We start from the raw sequence: 6,633 nt of genomic DNA on the forward strand, positions 1-6,633 counted from the left end.
TTATCTGCATTTTATGCTTTTTCACCAAAAGGATATGGAATATAGTAGGATATTTCCCCAGCCAATAAAAAGCAGCCGGATCCTGTCAAAACTGATAAAGGTTTGTTTAAAATATTCAACTTCCATATACTCAGGTATTTCCAGTTATGTGTTTAGTGCATATCTTTTCTTCTAGGTGATTCAAAATGTCTCATGGGTATCTTGATCAAATCATGCATTTTAACTTGAGGTGAAACAAACGTCTGTGAAGATTACTTGTAAAATGTACTGACCACTCAAAAGTCAAGTGTCACATGCTTGCTCACTACTGCCAGTTCCATCTTTAGGAGTAGAGGTTAAACTGAAGCACAAGATTCCTTGATGCCTGTACCAAATTTCTCTGACAGCAGATAATCTTTGCAGCATGATATAGCCTGTATGTCTGATAGCATCAGGGGAAAAGATGGACACCTAATCCTGCTATAGAAATTTTTTTGCATTTTATTATAATGTCTGGTAGGATTTTTTTTTTTTTTTTTTTTTTTTTTATGAAAAAAAATAATAATAATTTCAATCAGATTTCATATTTTATTCAAGTATGTTTTGTTTTGTTTTTAACATATAGCACATATTCAGAAAACTGTAAAGAATAACATTTCTGAAAGAAAAAAGTAACAAGTAAAATTTTCTCATTTATCTATAGTACCTCTTGTAAATTCCAATAAATAATTAGGAGGTAGATCTTGATTTTATATGATTGGAATCAATGAGATAGATTTTTATTTGAAATAACCTTTAACTTCCCATAAGTCCCTTATTAATTTGAATAGCAGGAGAATCTGGCCATTTGAATTGGCAAAAATGGAGTTTTATAAGATTTTGTAAACCTCTTTTACTAGCTCCTAAGACTACATAGATGCCATATGTGTGTTACTTATGGCAAAAGATCGCTACATATAAAGCTTAATTTATAATGAAAATAAAATAACAATAAAAGAAAAGGTTTTAAAACATGAGAAAGTTTACATATAAAGATTATTTCTACACCCTAAAAACTTAATGAAAATTACTTTTTAAAATATGAGACATGAAATTTACTTTAAAATATTATATACATGTGTGCATATATGAAAGAGATGGATTTTTTTTACTTATCTTCAAAATCAACATAATCATGGTCTTTACATTCTATGCATTGTTCTTATTATGAAAGCAAATTTTAGACTGTAAGGTAAAGTTTTATGAGTGAAATTGGATGCACTCAGCCAAGTGCAAGACTTCATGTAATATGCAACTGATCACTGATTTGTTTACATTTCGTGTTTGTATGGTCATATTCTGTGTTTCTTCCCGATTGTTACTTCATATGATGTAATGATAATAGTACTTTGATATAGTAATAATGATATGCAGTGTTGCCATAGATAATACAAATAAGTCTGCAAATTATAAAAAATTATAGTTTAGTGTGAAATTTGAGAATTTCTGCCACCTATTTTCAAAACTTTAAAAGACAGTTAGATATACATACAAGGCACCAGATTTAATCATTAAAGGCAGAAAAAAGAAGGATTTTCACAGAAAAGTTTTACAGCTCCCACTTTGTTATTATATATAAGGTGTCTTACCTCTTCTTTGAATGCTCAGATTCTAACCCCTTACGAGCTCTGCCCAGCTGACCATTGAAGAACAGGCCAAAAGTCAGGATGTCCTCCTACAGAGGAAAAATTATTGTGCACTCCATTTTATGAGACATCTTCACAGAAGCTGTAGCAGCTTTCAACAGTCAGTGCTTGAATTTAGTATATGGCATATTAAACTGAACAGCCAGTCTTCCAGGGCTTGTGATATTGTTGGTTAAATAAAAAGTACACTATATAGGGCCTTATTAGCTATTTTTTCTGTTGTTGTATCTAAAGATAAGAAAGACAATAATATACAGTGGCTTGTTTATGACATGTTTTGTCAAAATCATATCTGATGTTAGCCACTGCTGTCTCTAAATGCACAGGATGGTATGCTAGGTATGAAACAAAATTTTAAACACCTTGTTTTCACAATCATTGCACAATTTGGCAAAATATTTAATTACCTAGATACCTATATCTTTGTTATCTAGACTGCAAATATAAAATATTTTGTATCAATAGCAATCAAAAAGTAAGGAGAAACTTGTTGTAGGCAACATACCCTGCACTGTTACTGAGGTCAGAGTAAGATTCTTTAGCAACTGCTCACAATCTAACTTGTAATGGCCACCTTTGATCCTGTGTATCCTTTCTAAGACCTGTCCTACTTTACATGTACAAATGCATATTATTCTGCCTAGTATTTTAGTCAGTATTTGTTCTCACTGCATTACTGCGTTTTACCAGAAAATTGTAATGTGTTGAAAGTCGTGGCCCAAGATAAGATGGCAACTCAGATAATTATTTTTTAACTGAGCTGGCAAAATGCCACATGGCACTAGAACAATTGACTTTTCTACACTCACTGCATGCAAATGTTGTTTATCTGAAACAGTTCAAAAGAGTATTACAGTGGTACCTTGAGATATAGGTAACTCTCTATTTACGCCATAGATGCGTTCCAAGAGGCATCGCGTATATCAAAATTCGTGGAAAACAAACATAATTCTCATAAGAAACGATAGATAATAGGGGGGATGCGGGATGTGGTCCAAAAAAATTCTTACAAAATATTCTATTTATTTGGCTAAATTAACATGTTTTTATTATTTACCATTCTAAATACTAGAAGTGTATTTAAAGTAAAGGGAAAAGCAAGAAATAATAAGAGAAAATAACAAAACAGAATACATAAACACAACACTCACTGCATCACTGCCTTCACCACTCACACCACAGTCAGTCACCATCTTCCTCTGAGCTTTACCACTTTATAAAAAATCCACTTATCAAAAATAACCCCACATGCAGAAGATGAAGGACATTTTGGGGCTATCTTGGTGAATTATAGGCAGATTGTAGAGATTTTGTCTGTACTCAGTGCTGGCAGACTGCAAATGAGGCACAAGAAGAGCAGAGCTCCCACCTATCAGCCAGCTGCGGAACTCTTTGGCACGCAGTTTGAAATTGCGTCTGGCACTCAGTTTGAAAATGCGGTTGGGCCAAATCACGTATAAGCAAACCGATCATGCAAATTAAATTAATTATAATGTTTTTTTGATCGTGTTATAACAAAAATGCATAAATCAAACACGCATAAATTGAGTTACCTGTACAAGTTTAATTTGTTCTGTGACGGAGCTTGTATCTCAAAACAATTTTTTCCATTGAAATGCATCGAAATACCATTAATCCATTCCAACCTCCCAAAAACAGCACCCCTATTTTTTTAATGTGTTTTTAGGTAAGAAAAGGTATTTATAAATAATAATTATTGCACAGAAACAATAAAACATAAAAGATAATATAAATAGATAATCTACTCGTAAAGTATATTTATCTTGAAGGATGCATTCCGTTGGATGTTACTGCATTCCCAACTCTCACTTGGGACTGTCGATCAGCCGGACTGTAGAAGACTAGGTGCTCTAATAATCACAGAAGAGCTCATTGATGTTCTTGCAAACATTATCCATTGAATAAATTAAGTTTTAGTAAGAGAGAGAGAAAGAGAGGTTTGTTGTTTACATTGTTTTCCATCTTCTGTGATGAGCATTGGTGGATGAGAATGGGGGAGATAAGAGAAATTTGTTTTGCCTTTTCAGTTATGTACATATGCATACTTTATCAATGCATGAACATATATGAAATAACAAAAGTTTATTTAGTGTTTTTACCTTGGAGATACACATTTTCAGGTAATGGTTGTAAATGGTGGAGGAGGAGGAGGAGGAGAGGGAGGAAAGGATGCAGGCACTATTCACACATAAACATTAAACATAAATTAAAACTGCACTTTCTTTAGACAAAAAAAAAAAAAGGAAAAAAAAAATAAATGGTGTGAAAATGATGAGAGAACAATCACAGTGCATGAAATCCATGGGAAACACGTAGATACTAGCTCAACTGAGGCTGAACCGATGCACCAAGCCACTGACTACAGCAGCAACATCCTCAAAGCGTGATTCGTATCTCAAAATTTTGCTCATCTCTCAAAATGAAAAAATGATCAAATCATAGCTCGTGTCTCAGGCAGCTTGTATCTCAAGGTACCACTGTACTTGTTTTTTTTAAATGTTCCTCATTTTTTATTTGAACCTATAAGAAAATATAGAAACGAAATAACATTGTTCCAAAATTCTGGATATTTTGGAGTGGAACTTGATCAAATGTTGCCAAAATACCATTGACTATGAAGTGTGGTTGCTTTGCATTGGCCCACAGCAATATCCAAGGAATATATATATATATATATATATATATATATATATATATATATATATATATATATATATATATATATATACAAGTAACTTGACTTACATGATAGATGCATTCCAAGAGGCATCATGTATATCAAAACTTGCGTAAAACAAACATATAATTCTCATAAGAAACAACATATAATAGGATGCGGGATGTGGTCCAAAAAGATTTGTACAAAATACTCTATTTATTTGGCTAAATTAATATGTTTTTATTATTTACCATTCTAAATACTAGAAGTGTATTTAAAGTAAAGGGAAAAGCAAGAAATAATAGAAGAAAGCAAAAAATAATAAGAGAAAACAACTGCCTTCAACACTCATACCACAGTCAGTCACCATCTTCCTCTGAGCTTTACCACTTTATCAAAAATCCATTTTTGATGAATTATAGGCAGATTGAAGAGATTCTGTCTGTACTCAGTGCTGGCAGACTGCAAATGAGGCACGAGAAGAGCAGAGCTCCCACCTATCAGCCAGCTGCGGAACTCTCTGGCACGCAGTTTGAAATTATCTGGCGCTCAGTTTGAAAATGCGGTTGGGCCAAATCTCATATAGGCAAACAGATCGTGCAAATTAAACTAATTATAATATCTTTTTGGTCGTGTTATAACAAAAACGCGTAAATCAAACACACGTAAATCGAGTTACCTATATATATATATATATATATATATATATATATATATATATATATATATATATATATATATATATATATATATATATATATATATATATATGAAGAGAGAGAGAGAGCTGGGCACAATAACAAAAATATTCATAGCAAAAACTGATAAATCGATAAAGATAAGCCTATCAGCTATAGCTGAGAATGAATAACTGATGATAAAGTTCAACCAATAGCCGATAAATTGATAAATTCAAAATTCTTATACTAGTGATAGTGATACTGATATTTCAAATGAAAAAAAATTTATGAACCCAAATTTTTAGTTTTATCTTTAAAAATATAAAAAATTCAAATTCAATGTCTATCCTGCCTTCACTAATGAAAAGTACTGTTCTAAGGGAAAAAAAAAATGCATTTAATTTGAAAGATTGAAATGTCAACATGCTCATATTCCAAATATATATATATATATATATATATATATATATATATATATATATATATATATATATATATATATATATATATATATTTTTTTTTTTTTTTTTTTTTTCCCTCTCTAATGCAAGAGTTAACCAATATTCTCAACCATTCATGCATTTCACTGGTAAACTCTGGAGCTCCCTACCAGCTTCTTTATTTCCATCTTCCTATGACTTGACCTCATTTCAGAGGGGATCTTCAAGACATGTATCCCTTTCCTTTGGCTAACTGCCTCAGACCTACATGAGAACTGGCATTCCAAATATATATATATATATATATATATATATATATATATATATATATATATATATATATATATATATATATATATATATATATATATATATATATATATATATATATATATATATATATATATATATATATATATATATATATATATATATATATATATATATATATATATATATATATATATATATATATATATATGTACACACACATACGCATGTGTGTGTGTGTGTGTGTGTGTGTGTGTGTGTGAGAGAGAGAGAGAATGGAGTGTATAAATTACTAAGAGGGTAACGTAAAACTATTTCAACTGTTAATCATGTGCAATGAAATGGAATATATGTTACAAAAAATCATGAAGAAATCTAGTTGTAGTTTCTTATATCTATCTTTTCATATAGTTAATAGGATGTGTATATCACCTACCCTCATCTTGAACTTGTAACAAAGTTACACCACCTAAAGCGGCTCTTGGCTGCCTTCCCGTTACTCCCTCAGCTTCACCTGGTCACTGCCCAAATAGGTAACCTGTTACCAAAATGTATTCTAGAAATATGTTATCTGACTACCTAGGTTTATGACCATTTATTTATTTACATGCAAACCATTCAGCCAGTTTTACAGATACCATATGCACCATCATCTGTATATTCTTCATAGAACATCCCATCCCTCTCACCAATATCATGCCTGTACAATTATGTATCTTTCTGAATGCACATTGTACTTTTCAATATTTTTCCTCAAGAAGACCCTAAAATTAGATAGAGAGCAGCAAAAAGTAGTGTAAGAGTAAAAGGAAGATCATTATTCTTACAAATAAATACATTTTCCTCCCCTTAACTTTACTGTACGAAGCAAGAGTTAACCATTATTCCCGATCCTTCAT

The sequence above is a fragment of the Portunus trituberculatus genome, chromosome 41 (assembly GCF_017591435.1).
Source record: "Portunus trituberculatus isolate SZX2019 chromosome 41, ASM1759143v1, whole genome shotgun sequence".
In the NCBI taxonomy this organism is placed as follows: Eukaryota; Metazoa; Arthropoda; class Malacostraca; order Decapoda; family Portunidae; genus Portunus; species Portunus trituberculatus.